At 46.9% G+C, this 21,480-nt stretch overlaps 1 protein-coding gene across 1 annotated transcript in view; it reads right to left on the bottom strand.

Annotated features, from left to right (window-relative positions):
- Qsm (Zona pelucida superfamily protein qsm) overlaps window positions 1–21,480 on the bottom strand; it is a 34,395-nt gene that overhangs the window by 11,798 nt on the left and 1,117 nt on the right. The gene's annotated exons all lie outside the window — the stretch shown is intronic.

Below are 21,480 nucleotides of genomic sequence, written 5' to 3'. Positions count from 1 at the left end.
CGTTGCAACGTCCCCCACGCGGCAATTACCCGGCGCTTTCCGTTTCAATCGGACAGACTTTCCTCGCGGTTTACGGCGTCCATTCCAACCGGAGTAATTAAAGGCTTGGCATCGGTACGATTCGACGTTCTCCGTGCTACCTGTGATCTACCGACATCCTACACGTCGATCCTCCGTTTCGATCGGACGCGGATAACGTTCCCCCGTATGCATACATATTTCCGAACCCCCCTTCTGAACGATCCGTGACTCTGAACCTTGAACCCCTCTCTCGTATTCCACCTCGTGGTTTTTCATTTTCTCGCAGCACGCGACCGCGTGGAACGAGAGAACAGATCGGTTTCACTGTCGATCCACGGCTCTGGGACTTCCGGTTGCTGTCTCTTTCTCCTGCGGCCGATCCGTCTCTTTTCGAGAGAGAGAGAGAGAGAGAGAGAGAGAGAGAGACTGTCTCTCGTAAAGTTGCAGGGAACGAGGAAGAATAGATGGAAATTGCGGGAACATACGATCGCCGGGATTACAATAATTTGAGGCCATTACCGGCCGGGTGTTAAGAGCGGAGAGGAGGCCGCGTAATTATGCGATCATGCTCCTCGCGGTTCGAGGAAACTGCCTCCGTTCGGGATCCGGGGATGCCTGCGTCGATCGTCCGCGGGATTAGGCGCATGCGAAACGAATTTTTCAACGATCGACCCTATATCCCGGATAACTCGAATAGTCGAGTACCATAACCGCTCGCAAAAAGTATTCGACCTCATTTAAAAATCCCATAATTCTCTTAACCCTTTTCTAAAGTTTTTAAAAATCTAGAACAGTAGAAAAATCAGCCGTGAGCATGTCCGGCCGGCAGTTTATTTATCTCAACTCATTTGGTTCAATTTTAAGAAAATCATGCGATTTCTAAATGTGGGCGAGTACTTTTTCTCTCAGTGGTTGTAAAAGCTGTCTTGTAGCTCACGTCAGCGAGGACTTTAGGAGGTGAGAATAGACCATTTTCTATACATCGGCTTAAACAAACGTTCAGAGACTTCTTGACGCTCTGTGGCAAAATAATGCAACAGTTTGAACCTTAAAGTCATCTGTTTTTGTATTTGATTTCCTTTGTTCTCGCGGCTAAGAGAAAACGTTTGTCCAACGATAATCGATTCAGCGATCACAATGGTTAGAAGGATTACCCTTCAATGGCAGCCAGATTGATGCCACATTAAAGAAGTTGTATCGTGCTAAGAAACTAGGCTGCAGCGAGCAATTTTTGCATCTCGGTTGCACCGTACTTCGGTGCGCGATGCAGCAAGGTAGAAGTCGACGAGAGCATCGAGAGGCGTTTCTTTCGGTGGAGGCACGTAAAAGGTGATCGACCGCGAGAAGAAGCGAGGAGGATAGGCGTGGATAATGAAACAGAGACGCTGGAATAGGTTAAACCCGTCTGGGACAATGCAACGTGCGAAAACAGATATGAAAATGCGTTAAGAAAGAAATGAACAGTTACGGGACGGGAATACCATCGACCGGCAGACAGGAGAGCAACGACGATTGGTGAAGAAGGAATGCGTAAACAAGGGTGTGGCGATTTTGACGAGATGACAGGCGCGAGTGAAGATATCAGATAGGTGGAAATTAAGTGCGGTAATTGCTATGCAACTCTTATTTGCTGTATCTTGGTTCTGGCTCCTTTTAATATCGTCCGTATGAATAATCAATTCGAGGTTTTGCATAAAGGCTGGAAAAAGAAGGGTAGACGGATGTGCCTCCTTACGTATTCTATAATCAGTCGTTCCGGAACATTGATCGGCCAATTACGTGGCTTAATTGATCTGATTGATCGAACACAAGGTGTGCATGTAAGAAGAGCAATTTCCTGACACACGTTAACGTCGTTGTACTTATCCGTGGAATTCTGATGAAGCTATCCGATCTTTTGGAATTCATTCGGACACTTACACCCGGAAACCTCAATAAATGATGCAGGGTGGTCCGAAAGTCACTAGACCATTCAACGCTACTTTTACTATTTCCATCATCATTTCAATCATCCTGTATATCCAAAGAAATATATTTACTGAATAATTTCCATTTAATGCATCTTTGCAATTTCGATCAATTTTCATTTAAAATTTTAACGAATGTAAGTTTTCTGAGGTATACAGTAGCTATGGAAATGCGTGGTCGAAGTACATATGCAGTGTAAATATGAAATTTTCATTCGAAAAACAATTAGAGATGCTTCTGATTTATGGAGGAAGTAAGAGGAGCGCAATTGTGGCTCGAAAGTACGGTGAAAAATATCTAAACCGCATATGCCCTTCACACAAGATTTTTGAAAGATTGTGTAAAAAATTAAAAAACACTGGAAGTCTCACTGTTCGTAAGATGAAGCGTGAAAAGTCTGTATGTAGTGAAGATAATGAAATTAATGTTGTTGCAATGGTAGATCATAATCCTCATATCAGTGTAAGAAGTCAGCAAAAGTAGTGCATCACGAATTCTCACTCGTCACAAATATCTCATCCGTACCACATTAGCCTTCACCAGAAATTACATGACATGGATTACGTAAATCGTGTTAGATTTTATGGATGGGATCAAGAGCCGCTACAAATCAATCCACTTTTTTTCTCTTTAATACTATTTACCGACGAGGCTACTTCTACCAGCACTGGGCGTGTTAATTTACATAACACGCATTATTGGTCAGTACAAAATCCTCACTGGCTTCGAGAATTTGATCATCAAAGACGCTGGTCCATTAATGTGTGGTGTGGAATCATAGGGCAACAAATAATTGGACCTTATTTCATTGACGGCACTTTTACCGGTCAAAAATATGATACGTTCTTAAGAAATACATTGCCAAATTAATTAGAAGACGTGCCATTAAGCATTCGTCAGACAATGTGGTATCAGCACGATGGATGTCCAGCACACTACGCTCGAAGGGTGAGAAGTACACTTAATGAAATATTCCGAAATCGATGGATAGGACGCGGTGGCACTATTTGCTGGCCAGCACGAAGTCCAGATTTAACTTAGATTTTTTCTTGTGGGGAACATTGAAAAATATTGTATATCGAGATGCACCAACTCCGGAAGATATGAAGCAACGAATTATCGCAGCGTGTGCTACAATAGACGCTCCAACAATAAGACGTGTAAGAGACGCAACAATTCAAAGCCTACAACGTTGCCTCGTTGCAGATGGCCAACATTTCGAACATTCTTCATGAAAACAGTCAAATACATCAGCAACGGTAAGTTTTAGGACAAATACAATATAGTACTTTTACACTCAGAATACCCCAATCTATCGAAATCGAGCATAAAAAATTGGACATTTCATTTAAAAAACAAAGGTGACCTCTATATCTTCTCTACGCCTCCACTTGCAAGAATATCATTTATACCATATTATGTAGTTTCTTAAACCCTACAACTTCTGTAAGTAACATTTTCTCGTATTGATTGAAATAACCAACCACACTGTATAATTGCACGTTGAAAATGCCGCGATGTGTGATATGGAATAAGTAAAAATGCAACAATATTATGGTCTGTCCTGGGGGTCCTACAATTGTGACCTCGAAACGTTCAGAACATTTTGATTCGAATAAAGAGGCATCACAGCCTTCAGCGATCAAAATGAGTTGCTCCAGGTGTGTCTAAACAGAATTCCTGTTTGTGACCAGCGATCAAGGGCCTTGATAACGAATTTCAGTTCGTCGAACGGTCAGACTGGCCTCGTTTTCCGCGTAAGGTCCCTCTCGAGACGCGGAAGGGTGGAAATCCGGTGCGTGGCCGTTGCGATTAGCATTCTGTTCGTGGTCGGTGCGTTCTGGCGTTAACTGTAAAAGCGAGCGCCGCCGCATCGAACTGTTAATCTCGTCGTGGTCGTATCGGTAATACACAGAGAGAAAGAGAGAGAGAGAGAGAGAGAGAGAGAGAGAGAGAGAGAGGCGAAAAGCGAGCTTCTGGAGCCGAGCAATTATAAGCCGGCCCATGTGATAAACACAGAAACCTGTAGCAGGAAGCTGAAGAACGTGGGCGTGTCGTCCAGCTTCTCGCGGCCCGGCGTTATCATACCCGCGCCCGGCGATGCCCGCCTGGGAAATCGATCTCTCGCCGAGACGGCCCCCGTAATTAAAAACATTGTGCCGTAAAACGAACGAGCTTGGCCCCGTTTCGTCCCGGCGACGACAAATCGCTCGATTTACGAGCTACGCGTAATAACGATCATTATCGCGGTTTCCGTTGCCTCTAACGGGCACGGGACCAAGCTGATCGAGTCCGCGGGGGTGCCGGCACCCTGCTGGCTGCACCGAAGATCGAGGGTTTAGATCGAAGACGCGTCGTGATCGCTGATGATCGCCACGATCGCGAAACCCTCCGGCGATCCGGAATGAAAGCCGAAGATGCGACTTCTCTGCAATTGCCGCGAGACCCGACATTGTATACTAGATTCTGTTGGGGTATCTTGCCCCTGGGAGCGTTCCGAGTTGCCCCGGGGGCCCGCGGTTTCGACGAACATCGCGTTAGAGGAGAAGGGGACTCTCGATCTTGTCGGACTCTTGATCTTGAATTTTTTTCTCTGAGTGCGTTGGCGTGTATAAGCGTGGCCTGGGTTAAAGTAGGTGTGGCCTATCACAAGTAGGCGTGGTTTTGTTGCTCCCTGGGCTTATACCTTATCAAAATAAAATTTCGATGGTATCAACTTTGCTATTTCAATTATTCTCCTATTACTAGAATAATCGATTTCTGATTTCCAAACAGGATCTGCTGATCGTCTACAGACGAGCCTAACCAAGTGTACGAGTGCTCCCAATAGCCACTGGGAGCTTCAGAGTAAACGACAACAGGAAAAGAAGTGAAGACCTCCCATCTATCTACCTTGTAACCACTTAATTTTTGTTTCTCATTTATCCGACGCTCTCTATCTCGAGAATGTCTTGCGTGGGTGTTGTTCGCGATCTTAAAGAAGTTAGGACAACGTTCCACGGGGCATTCCTTGCCCACGCACGTTCCGCGGCAATCTGTAATGGAAAACGAGCGTAGGATCGACAAATGAAACGGTACTACAATTCGATCAGTCGTGGTCGCGAGCAGAAGCGATACCTCTTTATCGTTACATGTTACGCTACATTGGTTCGCAATTAAGAACCTCGCTATTAATTGCCGCCGTTTTCCAGTCCCGCCATCTCTATGAACAGAGGGGAGACGGTCATTGTCGGTCGTGGTCGTGGTCGTGGCCGTGCGTCGCGTTAATTAAACGGGCTGCGTTTTCGCTGTCGCGCGAATAAATTCGCGGCTCGCGGTTCTGACCGGCGGCTTCGCTAATTCAAACGTCGCGCTCCCTACATAATTCAATTACTCCTCGTCGCTGTCTCTGCGCGATCTACGCGGTGCGAGCTTGAGTTATTCCCGCCTGAACAATGTAACAGGTGCGCGCGAGGAATCCGAGAGAGATTTCCACCTGAGAATAATCCCCGGCGAGGCTCTGCCTGTGTGTTTAGGCCTGTGGGGTTCCTTTTGAGGAATCGAGGCCCTCTTGGCCATCGCATGCCGGGCCCCGCGTCGTTCAATTTTTATCTCTGGAGTGTGCAATCCGCCGTGTGCATCCTCTTGCTCCTTACAGGCTCCGGGTGATATTTTACTGGGCGTTTTATACCCTATCATAGGCTATTTTGATTACACGGCTCCCATTTTCTCTCCGCAAAATTGTTACTCCGTGACCTGACGTTTCGCTTAACAATTTTTCTTAGCAAAAATTCCGACAGCCAGAACGCCTACACCTAGAGAATTTTTCATTCAGGCCACGTGTGCGACATGTGGACAATCTAGACGGGCCATGCCTGCTGAGGGCTTGGTCACGCCCATTATGAGCAAACCACGCCTACTCAGAGTAAACGACATCGATTATACAGAAAAAGAGAGAGAGAGACAGAGAGAGCAATATAAATGAAAGAACACTTTTTCACTCTTTCTGTCTAACAGCGAAACCTGAAATCTCTGATGACACTTGCTTCGAGGTTTCCTGAAGCGTCAGGTGCTCGGGAGAAGTCGGCCGGCGCCGCCTCGATCTAGGTGGCCAGTAATCCTCTTAGCAATCGACGGATCTCTAGATCGCGGATTCGTCTCAGAAGGATCCTTCTCTGAATGGTAGACGGCCGGGTCACTGGATCTGGAATGGTCTCGCATGGCTGCGAGCGTACAAGCCGACGTGCAACAGCAACAACTGCGGCTACACGACTGCGTAACAGGATCGAAAGTTCGTAATCGGCGCGAGAGGCAGGTCGGCCGCGAGAGTGATAAAAGAGGAGCGGCTGGGACTCGGTAACGGTGATTTCATTCCGGTTCCTTTGGCAGCCGGCTAGCGGAGAGCGTCGCGGATTGAACCGAGCCGCGCGCGCGGTCCGATTACAACGAGTGCCAGCGGTAAATCACTGATCATCGGCGATCATTAGCGGCCCGCGATTCCGCGGATAGGCCAAGCGGGAAACTCGGACCGGGAGTCCGTTGGCTTGAACCGAGAACCGCGAGTACACAGAGCTAAAAGCTTCCAGCGACGCGTACACGCCCCGATATCGCGGCCGGTATCTTCCTGATTCGATAATCTTATCCGCTCCTCTCCCGAGGAAAAGGAACAAGCCGATCCTGCGATCCCTGGAATCATTTGTGTGGGCAGCACGAACACTCTGTAGCATATGCCTGTTGCTGAATTCGCGGAAATATTGCTCGAGCAAATGGACTGGCATTTCTTATTCACTTTGTTTCTAGACAATATCATTGTTTCCAGTATTTTCTTCAAAGGCGATCACTTAATGTGACCCAAACACTTATTAAAGCTTGAAGGATGGAAGGAGAGTGCAGGTTTTCATTCAAGGAAGTGCCATCCTCTGAAAAATCGTGATACAATGAGATCAACGTCTCGAGGAGCGACTTAGCCACGCCTACTGGACGGGTCACGCCCACCATGTGCACACCACGTCCACTCAAAGCAAGCCACGTCGATTTCACGCAAAGAGAACAAGCTAAATAGACTTCCGTCGTCAAACAAGTAGTAGAAAGAGTCGTGAGACAAATATAAAATGCAGACAGGATATGATATTGAAATATCACAATTCTACACAGTGTTGGGATACAATGACAAGAATTGGAGATTGATATAATCTTCAGTCATCAATCTCTTCGCCATAAATCGCTCCTGAAAGAGTTTATACTTCTTCCAGGATCATGAACATAGATTTTCCAAGTCTGATTAAGCTCGTGCATTTGGTGCACATGCATCCACATTGTAAGCGTTAAATCTGCGCCTACTGGAATGCAACAGCTCGACCAGGCTCGGGAGGAATAGTTAGGCGAGGAGGATGATCGGGAGGACGAGTGAATCGGTTGTCCAGCGGGTCGCGGCCAGTCACGAAACGCAACCGGCACAAAGAGCAAGGTGCATCGCCGCGTCGAATGCAGAATGAATAATTTATCGCGATCCGTGCGCGAATTATGCGCGGCATCCCGGCGACTACCGTTAACCGCGAGCATTTTCGGTAATCGCGGGACTCGATTAAATCGCGCGCGATTATTTGAACTGCCTGGCGGCGAAAAGCACTTTGGCCTTTTAATCGTACATCAAATACAACAATTTTACGCTTGGAACACTTGGACAAATACTGAAGAAAAGTAACAGCTAGACTGCGGATCAAAATAAAAATTGTCTGCACGGATTGCAAGAAAGGGTCACACAAAAATTGGTTTCTCCCCTTAATAATTTTAACAGGTTGCTATAAGTGCGTAAAATCCGCAGCCTGGTAATAGTTGACAGCAAAGGAATTAAATTGAAATTTTGTTTTCGGAGTATCTCGAGGTCCGTATATTCAAAATCGTACGGCGTCGTAAAAAAGAACGAACGAATCCCCGCAATAAAAAGGTATATTACCGAGCAAATATTGGACTTGCCGTCTGCATAAAATTCGTTTTTACCGAGCCGATCGTGCTCGGGGAATTAAACGTTCACACGCGTCGTTACGCGAATGTGTTTTTTCGAGCCGCATTCCGTGGCTGTGTATCGCGCGATGCACCGCGTCCATTTTTCAGCCGCAGGCATTTCGTCGGCGATGCGAGAACCATTTCGTCGGAGGCGGCAGATTCTTTAATTACGCGTAACGGGACCAGGATGGGGCCCCGCCGAATCGGTCTTCGCCAGTCGTGAAAACGCTGGTTGTGCGTCGGCCGGCAAATAAAAGGGCGGTGAAATTTTAAGCGTTTTAATTATTGCCTTCTTTACGGCGTTCCGCTCGCTCGGGAGGTAAAAGATGCGACTCGCCGAGCGTGCAGCTGGGATTTATTTGGATCGCCGATGATTTTGTTAGCGCGTTCGCTCCTCCTTCTCGCTTAGATAATGCGGCCCGCGGTAATTGCTAGCTTTGGGCGGCGCGGGGAATCGCCTCGAGAAATTAAGAGCGAATTCCTGGGTGAGCTGAAACCACTCGGAACTTGCTCTGTTCAATCAGGAACAGGAGAAAAAAAGAAAACCGAAAATGTGAAGTGAAATTGTTGGCCGTGAACAATGGGGCCTGGATATTGAAATCGAGCGAATTGCTTCAGACATGCCAGCTGGATAAACTTCGAAATTCAAGTTGCAAAATGGACATTCTTCGTAAGTGAACGATTTAGGCTTTTGCGTCTCATTTGATAAAAAAATATTTCACCATGATAGTATTTCATATGTATATAATTCTTTTTATTGTATATTTCATATATAAGAATGTAAGAATATATTTTATAGAATATTACTTCTGTGAAGTCCATACATTTTTTTGAAATCAGTCTAAAGTTGATAGATAAAAATGCAGTCAGGTCCAGTTAGCTCCTATCAACCTGAACACCGTGCACATGCGTTTAAGATCACAGAGTGAAATTCCAGTATACGTCTTCTCTCCCACAGTGAAAATTGTGGGAGCATCGAGGATGAACGACTAAAAAGTGTTCGGTATCTGGATCTCATCCAGAAGAATGAACCGGATCAATGGAAGGAGTAGCCAGTGGAGGCAATAAGTTGTCTGATAATCGCAATTTCGACATAAATTATGCGCGGCAGCCGCGCAACGTATTGAAACTGGACCGTGGAGGGAGCCACGAGGGCCCTCGCGGATAATTTACGAGGAAATTATTCGCGGGACGATAATCCGGCGCGGTTCAAAGGGAGACTTCCTCGTACTGTCGTCGAGATATCGAATCGGGCTGGATCTATCTCCGGGCGACTTCCGGCTCGCTTTATTATCCGGACTTGTGTGGCTCCCGACCCGAGCACGGAATACATTTTCCAGAGGATACTCGCGCGGCTTATCTGATCACCGCGTTTAATTGTTTCCTCGAGTCCGTCCTTACCTCGGTGATTCTCGGACGTCTCTCTCACCCTGAAGAGAGAGGAACAGTCCGGGCTCTCCCGGGTTTTCGCCGAGGAGTTACGACCCTCGAGATCCACCTCGCTTCTAATAAAACATGCGGTTACACCAATTATCCCGTGTTTATTAGTTACAAAGGACACCGTGTGTGTGAAAAAAAAGGAGGATGAAACGCCGGAAGTTTTGACGGACGTTCCGTGTCCTCGCCGAGTTGCCAGAGATCCTTGATCGCTTCAATCGCCGTCGATCGTCCACGAGATCGTTTCGACGAGTCGAGATTCTTTTCTTTTTATGCTCTCTCCTTCGAGTGTACCCGCACGCGCCGCGATAATCGAAACTCCTGTTTCGGACGCGATTCGATTCTAATTGCCCGGCCATCGGCCTCAGAATTCGCGCAAACACGGTCCGCTAACGACCGTTATAATCGCTCCCCGCGGATCCTCATACGATGCCGAAGATACGAAACGATCGGTCGCCGCGCCGGTCGTTTCGTTAACCGCGCGTTTCATTGCCGTTACTTTACGGCCGGTGTCCCTGCTTTTTACTGTGGCTCCCCGCTGCCTATCTGATCGAGGAAATCCTCGTCGCAAGCATTTTTATACTGATTTTTCTCTTTCTTTCGGTTACCCGTCCCGGGGAGTGGACCAGAATTATTCGGGTGCGGTGCCACTTGTTTAAACGCGTCTGAACTATTTTCAGGAAGTTTAAGAGCCTCAATTGAAGCTGCAAAATCACACTTTGCGACAGGTTCCCATAGGTTAAAAAAGACTGTCCAAATCGATGAGACGGAATCACGTCTACTTGTTCCATCCGTTCCAAGATCCGTAAAATCTCCTTAAGAGCCCGGTCTTCGTAGATTCGCGATAAGGTAGAGTGACTACATTACCGTCAAAAAATGGTTTTACGTGTCTCAAGTTTTCGTCCTCATGTAAGAATATTTTGTCGCTGGTAAAGGGCTCGTTCGAAAGAGGAAGGTTCAATCTAGCGCGCGCCGGTCATGAGCTGCCGAGATTACGAAGATATGTGGTAATATAAGCGTTAGAAGTAGGCTAAAAATTGACGATGTTCATGCCGTGGAATCCAAGCATTTTTATGCCATTGGATGAGTTTTCTGAAAATACCTCCAGCTACAAATTGAGCTATATTTTGTCTTCATTCTCTGCGAAATAAATCCAAAAACTAGAAGCACGTTTCTGGCGTCAGAATTCATAATATCGATAATACAGAGCAAAAAATGTGACAAGTTCAGTCACAGACTTAAGACCCGACGGATCTTAAGTCTGCGTCTGAAGGCTGTGAATGGAAGTTATTAATTAAAAAGTCACGTGACTATCCCGGGACGTTAACAGAAATTTGGCTCTCCCGACGCTTGGAAAAATCGTGAAAGCCATCGCAGATGCTTTCATACCCGATATCCAGGCTCGGTTGAAATTCGCAAAAATTCAGCTCCGTTTATCGAGGCCTTGGGAATGCAACACTTGTCGCGACGCTTGTCGTACACGCCACGTAACAGCGTTTCCTGCGCGTTCCCTCCGAACGGTCGTCCCCGGGCTCGTTTCCCGTTTCCGCGACAACGGGTGCCCGCTTGCTCGTTCCACACAAACGAGCAGACCACAAAGCGTGCTGGCCGACGCGGCGTGGTCGCCGTTACAATCGAGGAAACATTAACGAATCGATCGGGACGTGTCTCCGCGGTGAAACGGTGCTAGACTCGATTAACGAACGCGACTAACGATGCTGATAATTGCGCCGCGTTCACGAGGCTAGTGTCATAACGCGTACGGGGAACGCTCGGTCCCAAGGTTGCGGCTATACTGGATGCTGATTTAAGACTACATCGATGACTACATCGCAATTTCTTTAACTCCTTTAGGCTTTTAACAACCTAAAATATTTTCATTCTGCGTGATTTTCTTCATTTTATCGATATGAAATTGATTCAACTTAGTTGTGCAATACTTAAATCTTTAGCAATTCATAAGATGCAAACATACTTGGAATTGTGAAAAATATTCTGAATAATATGACAATTTTTGGTGACGCCGCCATTCGAGTGTAAAGGGTTAAAATGCTATAAACAGAGGAAGGAACAGAGTCCTCAGATAGTAGACATTTTTGGGCACTGCGGAGACGATGGTTCGGTTTGTTCCAATCTTCTTCTATAAATATTTGTGTAAATCTATAGAGTACAACTACGAATGTATCGCGTACTTCATTGACAATGACTATATGTATACAGGGTGATCGCGATAATTTATACCAGCGTTTTTTTTTTTTTTTGGTAAAAGGTAAACATTATAAAAAAACCGAAGAGGAGATAGTTGTGGTATATTTTACTAGCAATATGATAGCGTATCTCAATTTTTTGTATTTTTAATATTTTTCTAGAAACATGTGGATATCTTTCTCCGTACACTAGTTTACTTTGCTTCTTATTTTGATGACGTAGATGCGTAGAATAACGATACATAATGATAACGTATGGTTTGGCCGGTTGTTTCGCACAACTGTAGTGAAACTAAAGGAATAAGCTTGTCTTTTCAAAACACAAACATTCACGCAATCAGCGGAAGTCACATTGAACACGAGATGTAGTCTTATCACTACAATATACTAGTAAATACAATATTACCAAATGTTAAATTGTTATGTTTTCACATGTTATGTTTTCTTTTATTTCTGCTGTTGTATGAGCCTGATGACCATAGTATACTACACGGTTGAACTCGTCTCAAGGTTCGTTTTCATTTGACGTAAACAAATATGTAGCATTCCATTTAAAAAAATGAAAGCCACCTTTGTAAAATATAAAAGTAAAAGTAAAATATACTACAACTATCTCCCCTTCGGTATTTCTAATGTTTACCTTTTATAAAAAAAAAAACGCTGGTACAAATTATCGCGAACACCCTGTATATTCCCTATGAGACCGCTGTTTTGCAGGATCGAACAGAAGCCCGTTGTTTCATAAATTCGAAGAGTTCCGTTTCGCGAGGTCAATGGGAACGGTCTCCGTAATGAATTGGGGATGACTAGTGATTTTGAGGCCGCGAGAATGATCGACGATCACGCGACCGCGACCGGCCCGCTCGATGATGAAGCATGCCCGCGCGCGCACAGTGCTCCCGGTGATCGACCGATCATTATCGATCCTGGAAACGAGCGGTTCGGTTCGAACCGGACGCTCCTGAAAAAAGATCGACGGGAAGCGTCGACGTGTAGGTTAGAAAAAAAAAATCGAGGGACGTTGTCCTGCGTGTCCCTGAGCTGGAAGCGAAAAACAAAACGAGTGGCTTTTAGCTAGATTGCGCGCCGTTCCCCCGAGATTGCTACTTTGTAGGCGACGCGAGACCAACTGGAAATTACGTCCCACATGCGTAGATCCGGTAGGTGGGTAATCCTTGGAGCTGAACTACCGAACTGGCCTAATGCGTTTCACTTTTATAGCCGGCGGTGACAAAAATCGTTGCAACCGGCTGCGCCGTCGGTGAAATGCCCTAAAGCGGAGAAGACCATGGCGTTCTCGGTATAGACCGGGAAAAAATCTGATCGAAAGGAAAAATAATCGAAGGAGCGCGGAGAGAGAGAGAGAGAGAGAGAGAGAGAGACAGAGGTCTCCGACCAGTTTCGTTTACCTCGAACTCGAGGTGGAGACGCGTTATTTACGTGTCAATCGACGCGTACGGCTCGGGGAAGCAGACGTGGCAAGAAGAGACACTCGCCGCCTAAAACGGAGGCGCAGTACCGGTGGGCGATTTTTACGGCGAGATACATCCTCGCCGAGGGAAGCTTATACGGCATCGAACCGAAGGAATTCGCCCGTGGGTGCTGCTCCCGTCTGTTCTTCGTCTCCACACGCACAGGCACGCGTGCCCACGCAGGACCGGACTACGGCAACACGCGTGCAACGCGAGTGGTCCGACCGGTATCCGCCATATTTGGCTTTGGGAACAGTCCTGTGAACGACAGAGACGCAGAAATCCACGGGAACCAGTCAAACAGAGCCTCTAGCCTCGGCCAGGATAACGCTCTTCATGGTCCGACAGGACATCTCTTGATATTCACTTCTAGCAATAAGCATTCTGTCCCGGGTCTGCTATTCCTGACGCGTCTGACCACTACCAACCAATTCCACTTCTCGCGAACGCTGGACACGCCAAACTAGAATCTTTCTGCAATTGTTACATTTCAAGAAATTTCACCTAATGCCAAATACTAAACGAACAAAAGAATCTGCAGAAGTGCAACGATCGCCGCAACGGTGTTCCTGGAATCAAACGAGTATTCACTTCTGGCGATAAGCATCTTGTCCCGGGTCTGCTATTTCTGACGCGTCTGACCACTACCAACCAATTCCACTTCTCGCGAACACTGGACACGCCAAACTAGAATCTTTCTGCAATTGTTCCATTTCAAGACATTTCACCTAATGCCGAATACTAAACGAACAAAAGAATCTTCAGAAGTGCAACGATCGCCGCAACGGTGTTCCTGGAATCAAACGAGACAAGTCGAAGACACCTAGCCAAAGCGTAAAATTCCGACAGCGTTATCCGCGTAATGAAGATTTACCACCATTATTTGTTTCGACGTCCACAACCCGTTAGACGCGAAAAACATACAACTGAGGAAAATGTTGATAACGTAGTGTAGAAAAAGAAATGCGCATTACAGTTGTAGCAACTTGTGGTCGGTTTGGTTGAAACGGTCTCCCCGTTTAGGGACACACGCGGCGGATTCACCGTTTAAGAAGCTGCCCCCTGTCTTCGGGGATTTTAACTGCGGCTTTTTATTGCAAAGCGTTTCCACGGTGAATAAGTTTTACGAGGGAATAACTTAGGCAACGCCGGCGCGGATCGTTAAACTGGCGACGAAGAACGGCCACGGGGACGACGCTCGTGTTCGTTCGCCGACGTGCGACCGTTCGCGCGCGCGAAAACTTCTGTGTCAGGGAGCAAGACCTCTGGATGACTGTTTCCTGCAGAGATGATGCGGCGACTTATGCTATATTGGCCATCAACGCCGAGGATTTTTCTAGCTGTGTTTGTCGTCGATGACGGCAGGGAGGAGGTTAGAAAAACGCGTCATGGATCATCGAACGAGACCCAGTTACCTCGTCTGGGAAAAAGTGGGAAAAGACTAGATCGAGCGTATCTGGATCGATCGGTCTGGAAAAAGTAGATCCGTTACGTCAAACACGCGGGACGCCGTAATCTCTGTCTTTATCATCCGTTCGAACGCATCGCGACTTATTAATCATCGAACCGGGAGATTCCTGCAGGAGAAACCCGATTGCTATCGTTTTCACGACCAAATCGATGGCTGCAGTGATCGATCGACCGGTAACTGGGTTTCCGTGCAGATCGAGGATCGATTCGCGCAATTTTCCGAGCTGGGTTTAACTTGCTAGTGCTCAGGTTGTGCACACGAGTACGTGAATACTAGATTTAGGTATTTGTCTCTGGTGATGGCGTGGATAAACAGTCCGAGTCTATCGGGAGTTGCAATCCTGCGTTATTCCTTCTCCTATCTTCATTTCTAGTCTAAACACAATGGAAATACTCCATTCTTTACTGTTGATTGCTTCTCTGACGAATTAATCGCTAGCACTGTGATCTAGAAATTAATAACGCACTTGTTTAGCAGTGTTTGGAATCTTCATTGCGAGTGTAATGCGATGTTTCAAGACAAGAGATTAAAAGGTTGTCTTTGTTACACTATTACAAGTCTATTTATACTGCAGAGGATCTTTCACTGTACTGTACTTTCTTTAAAAGAATTTTCTCGGTATTATTCCTGCGTTTACAATGACTGTTTTCTTCGTACGAATGTGCAATATACTATACAAATTTTTTATGCACGATGAAGTATGAATAGCGGTATTGTGACTTTATCTCGTTCCCTATCTTTTCGATTTCTCGAGCTAACGGTGTGCCTGATGAGTTTACAGGTGATAATTCTCTGGTGGTCGAGCAGAAGAGTATAAGTCAGAATCATTACGCGTGCAGAAGAGCACACTGAACACTTCGAGTGCCCATTCAGCAGGCTAAAAAATTCCACGAAAATAATTTATTGAATTAAATAAAAATCGAAAAGTTAAGCTCTAGAAACTGCACCCTCCATTTTGCAGATCTTAAAATCCAAATTTGCTACCGTATGGCACTAAAGCTGTTAAAAAAGAAAAATCCTTGCAGTATTAACGATTTTGCGAGCGATTTTACCACCGGCACTAATTGTGATTCCTATTATTTCGACGGAAAATTCGTGTTTTACATTCAAGTCTGGCCATCATAGTTTGATTACAGTGGTTATTCGCTGGATGCAGAATACGCGAGACCTCCGAGGCAAGGGTATGGTCTCAATTTCAATGTCGATCGACAACAAGGATCGTTCGAATTTTTCCAACAGCCCCGCTCCGTTTAACGATCCTCGCGTACCTCTATTTTGCGCTCTGAATTTCCTCGGAGCTCGTCCAAGCCCCGCAACACGCCAATTACTTCTCCCCGCAGATTCCCGGTGTGGTCCCGAGCAAAAATGAATGAAAATGGGCCTGGGTGGATAGGTCTGGGTTAGGTTTGCTGAAAACCGGAGTGCCGCTCTTTTTTGGCGTTTTCTCCCGCGTCTCTTTCTTTCTCTCTTTCTCTCTGCGATGTCCAACGTCCTCGGCGCAGATTGGCAACCGGTTTTCCTATGGCCTCTCCCAGTCGATTCCTCACTCCCACTCTCACTCCCACCATCCGATTCCCATTCCTGCGAACACACTCGCATTCTCGGAGTCCTCCTTGTTCAGGGCCGACGCGTTGCACCGTTCCCCTTTTTCCCTTTTTCATCCCTTTTTTCGTTTCGAATCGCTCCAGCGGAGACGTTTCGCCTGAAACGGACCCGTCTTTTTAGTTTTTCTTTTTTCTTTTTTCTTTTTTCTTTTTTGGACGTGGTTCCACGAAGCCTCGGGTTTCGCGGAGAAACGGCTACGACACTGGCCAAGACACCCACTCTATTCACTTTTCCGCGAATGCTTGTTTTGCATACAAGAGTGGTCGGCGAGGCGATGCCTTGCAATTAAATGCCCGGCGACCTCCGCGTCGAGAAAGCTGCTCGCTCGAGTCGGTGACTCACTCTGCTGCTCACTCTGCGGGCCTGAGAAATCCAGAATTGCTACCAGTCGATGGACTTAACACCCTTTGCCCTGCGTACGTTCTCCAGCTTCGTTCCAGCAGGGGGAGTGCATTTGCACTGCGTATACAGTCACTGGCAATAATATTCCGACACTTTTAAAAAGACCAGAACTTTTTTCATATCGGACCATACCACTTGGATTCTTTTTTAGAAGTTAGAACATTTGTTTCAGTACGCGAAGTGAAAAAAGATTTCTGAAAGTTACTTTTTACAACTCTGTTATGTGGGCCTGCATTAGAAATTTTTAAAACACGTTTTGCAGATCTGCGTCAATTTATACATTCTTCTTACAAATCTTCAGAATCTACAACATGTATTTTTAAAATGTTTACCTTGTAGAGTAGAATCGTTCTACGCACAGATTAACCATCAGACTTGCTAGAATAAATTCTTTGTGAACACAGAATGCCAATTAAACTCATCACGATAAAATCGTTTTCCAGACAGACTAAATTGGACCTGGTAGACTAGTATCATTGCGAGGACTCATCGACCCTGCCAGAGCGAAGTCCTCGCCCAGACACGCTGACCGTAAGAGGTTAATAAATTGAGACTTGTTCCTTCCGCCTTCGATTGTTCGGAATTATCGGGCCAGACGGCCGTTGTCCGAGAACTCCGACGCTCACGCGAATCCTGTCGCGTTTTTCTTTCTTTTCCTTCTGTACAATGTCGAGAGCACGATCAGCGACCGGACAGGTTCGGACGACCGTAAATCTTCGCCGCACGACTCGTAACGCCGAAATGATAGCGAGTTAATAACGCCCCGGGACAGTGAGACGCGTCACGCAAGCCACCCGACCATTCCATCGCCATAATCGCTCGGTAGCGGCGAGAAGAGACGCGTGTGCGCAACGTGCGGGGCCTCCAGCTCCTCGGATACGTCACTGACCGACCCTTGGTACTCTCGTTATTCCTCATTCCTAGCCACGTGTTTCTGCGGATCGCGAAACGCACGAGATACGAGAGCCTGCCGGCTTTGCTCTGCGTGGATCCTCGACTCGCGAGAATATTATTGTTCTTCCTCTTACTCGGACGCATCCATTATCATCCGACGTTTCTTTCCTCTCTTAACTATTCCCCCGCGATTTTGTAAAAAAAAAAAAACAACAAAGAGACAAATACATTTTCTACGAGATAAGACCCAAAAACATCGATGACCCCTCGGCGAGAAGGAATAATATTCGAAATTGATAAATTTTGTTTCAATATTACAGGGCAGGTGGTAAAGCAACACCTGAAAGTGTCTGTTTCGAAGCTGGCTCGAGAAGGAAGACCTCAAATTCAATTACAGCATGATTCCCAGAGACGATGTTGAAGATTCCTTGGACACAAAGTGGCAGGTATCAACGCGTGCGTGTACAATCTGGCAGAGAGAAATGGGTACGAGCGGAGATGAAGCACTCGAAAGCAAGAACCAGAGGAGAGTATCCTCTCTCTGATTCGCATTAACAAAATTGCGTTTCCAGCACGATAACTCAATTACGCAAGGAGAATCTTCGTGCGTTTCAGAAAGGGGGTTTTCGCGTGAAACCGCGAGTTGCCCGAGCGTTTTATCTCCCGCCACGGAGCTGTGCGGGCTGCCCGGTTGATTTTAATCGGGGCTCCGGCTCGATTTATTCCGTGATTGAACGCGTTTCTTGCGTCACGCTCGATCTCCGGGCGTTTTTCATTTCCCCCGGCGCGGCCCCGCTGTTGAACACAGGGTTGTACGAAGAAAGAGAGAGAGAGAGAGAGAGAGAGAGAGAGAGAAAATCAAGAGAGATCCATCGGATCGATGCGATTTTCTACAGTGTTGCGGGCCGTGCACCACGGCCATTCCAGTTTTGTTCGTCGTCGCCTGAAATCGACGGCGCGGCTTGTATCTTTATCGAGGTAGCCGGCTGTCCGCAGCTCCACCCCCCTTTTAGTCCTCTCTCACGACGATAAGGAGGATGCACACGTATACGAGTCGCGCGCACACACGCGCGCAACGTGCATTCTGTTTCCCCACCCACCGGGGGAAATAAAAGTACCGGAGTCGGGGCTCTATAATTCCAGCTCTTAGAGCGTCCTAACAGTTACCTTCTCTCGTAGGTTCCGTAAGCGTTCCACGGGGAAGACGAAACACACGCACGGCAACGAGAGTGAACAAGTTAGCTCGAATTTCACCTTCTCTTTCCTCGATTCTACTGCCCACGTGCAAGGAATCCGAACCGAGGAATGCCGGGGAGGATCGACACGAAAACCAGCTCCGCCTCTGGCCCCGACGAACACGGATCGGGGAAAACTGTTTTCGAATGACGCCACTGGCCCTAATGACTCTAGGAGCCTCTCTCCGTCGAGGAACGAGGGTTCCTTGCCCTGGGAACGTTCCAGGTTGCTCCGGAAGCAGTAAACGTGGCCCCGGAAACGGTCCAGATAGAAATTCCAAAGAAATTGACATGAAAATCAGCTATCAAGCTTGTTCTATCTACTCTGAACTGAGGAAAATTGTATTCACATGACTGGAGGGTCCGCTGCATGGAAGAGCAAGGGTTCTTTGGCCTGGCAGCGCTGTAGCTTGTTCCAGGAGCAATAAACAACAAGCAAAGTAGCACCGAGATGTTCTACGTAGTCCCTGGGGGCAACGATTCAGGGCCAATGTTGTCCGAGGACGAAAAGATTCTCGATCTTTCATCGATGGTGACAGAAGATCGTATATCTTACTCTCTATGTGCAAAGTAGGCGTGGCCAGCCTTGAGTGGGCGTGGCGCCGATGCTCTCGATTTCCATAGAGTCTGGGCAGTGCTCCGGGACGCAATCTGTATCTATATCTGTGTTTATCCTTTTTATCCTGTTTCTAATGCTATGGAAGGACTCGTTGCAATTGTAGGACGTTCTTTAGGCATCTTTCGTTTTAATACAATTTAAATATCAATTGTAGCGTCAGCTATTTAAAAGATTTAATTTTAGACGATTGTAGAATGGTTTTCGAAAAGTCCTATCTTTTTGCTGGGTTTACACGGATAACAGAATCTCTTTAGACTGCTAAGACCTCAAAAGAAATGGCTTCTCACGAGCCCTCAAAGACCACTAAGTCGCTTAACGGGTTACCAATGGCTTTCTACAACCGCTGAACAAGTTTTTCTTAAAAATTGCAGGTCATCAAAGGTTGCCATTACGTCGATACCTATTGTGAGTCCATATAGATCCATCAATCGTCCGAATTTCATTGAGATCGCGGGGGTCCAAGCTCCCAGCACCCCCCACGAATGCCCTTCTCGATTACACGGGCCCTTCACAGTCGGATAATCAATTTCTCCGCGAGTTCTCAGCGTCGGCGCACCGAGAAACGCAGGAAGAAAATCGATCGCGGTCGATCGTGCGCCGGTGGATCGTGGCCATTAAGCCGCGCCGAGGAATTAACTCGAAAAAGCGATTCGCTGCGAGAAAGCAATAAGGAACAATATGTCTTCCATTCGATTCCGCAAAAACGACGCACGGCTGGATCAAAGCGCGCCTTCTCTATAGATCCTGTCCTTCTCTTTTCCGTTCGTTCTCTCCTTCTACCGAGGAGCGTGAGACGGGCTTCTGACTAATTCTACGCGCAATCGAAACTGCCATTTTTGTCTCTCGAGCCCGAAAAGGACGGCTTTGTTCGGAGAGCACGGTGACGCAATGGCCGCTGGAACAACCGAGATTCGCGGGGATCGTGTGATTCATCTGCGTTATTGTTCGCGATTAAATTGCACCGGTCTCGAGGCTTTCGCGCGCTATTATTAGACCCCTTACGCAATCCCTCCTTTTCCGTTTGCGAAAGCGCTGCGCAACGATTCCGCTCCGTGGTTCACCTCTGGTGTCAATCAGATGCACCTGGATCCCGGAGCAACAACCCAAATCTACCTTCTCGATCAAATTCGCGCGAACATTCCTCCCCGTTGAATTGTCGACATGTTTATTTATGTTGCTCCTACGATATGGCTCCTTGCTCTAGAATTTGTTGTAGAGCCGTTGTATATTCAAACGATAGAAATAATCTTTTCTACGATCCTACCAGAACGACAAAGAAGTTCTATTTATGCGTAGAGTAAATTGCAAGGGGCCAACTTGTTAGAGAACTAATTACCAGAATTGAGTATTCCGACGGAAAGATTTACAGTGCAAACAAAGATGCGAGAAGGGACAATGAAACAATAGAAGAAACAATGGATTAGAAGGTGGAAGTCAATCGTGAGTGGACCGCGGATCTTCATGGAAAATCAAAATTTTCTTCGTCAATTGTAAGTCGCAGGAGCCAAGTACATTTCTTTTCTTCAAAAAATTGTGTATACAGCTGAAAATAATATATCGGACACGCTGAAATTATTTTCAATTGCAAAGCAACCGCTTTTCCAGGCAACTACGAAGACAAAGGAAGAGAAAGGAAAAACAAAAATCGTGTAGAAAGGATTAACGCGGAATGTGGCACCTCGCGAGTAATCGTCGGCGGCCAAGCGAATTCTAGGCGGCGGATGGTGGCAGCATGATTCCCCGTCAACCCGGCAACAAAAGAGCCCGCAATTACCCTAAGCGTCGCGAACCTAGAATAGCCGGCGTTCTGTCCGCGGTTCGCACGATTTTCCGGGAGCCGGGAGAGCAGCCCGGGATTCCGGGAAACAGGTAGAACGCGAGATCCGTGAGATCGGGAAGCGAGTCGCGGTGATCTCTGGCGAGTGAACGTCTGTCGGCCTTGAGCCGCGCATCCGCGTCCACGTGACGCTTCGAGAACCTCGAAATTCAGGCAACGAGAGTCTCCAAACCGCACAAAGCAACTCCCAGTCCAACCAGGACGACTTGTTTTAATATTCGTGTCGTTGCGGGCTGCGCGAAAGGAAACCGAGACACCTGAGCGACCAGAAACCAGCGTTACTGCACTAAACCACGAAAAATCATTCCGAAATCAAGATGACGTAAG

This window comes from Halictus rubicundus, chromosome 1 (assembly GCF_050948215.1).
Source record: "Halictus rubicundus isolate RS-2024b chromosome 1, iyHalRubi1_principal, whole genome shotgun sequence".
In the NCBI taxonomy this organism is placed as follows: domain Eukaryota; kingdom Metazoa; phylum Arthropoda; class Insecta; order Hymenoptera; family Halictidae; genus Halictus; species Halictus rubicundus.
The sequence above is the reverse complement of the archived record's forward strand: the minus strand, read 5'-3'. Positions and strand labels throughout refer to the sequence as shown.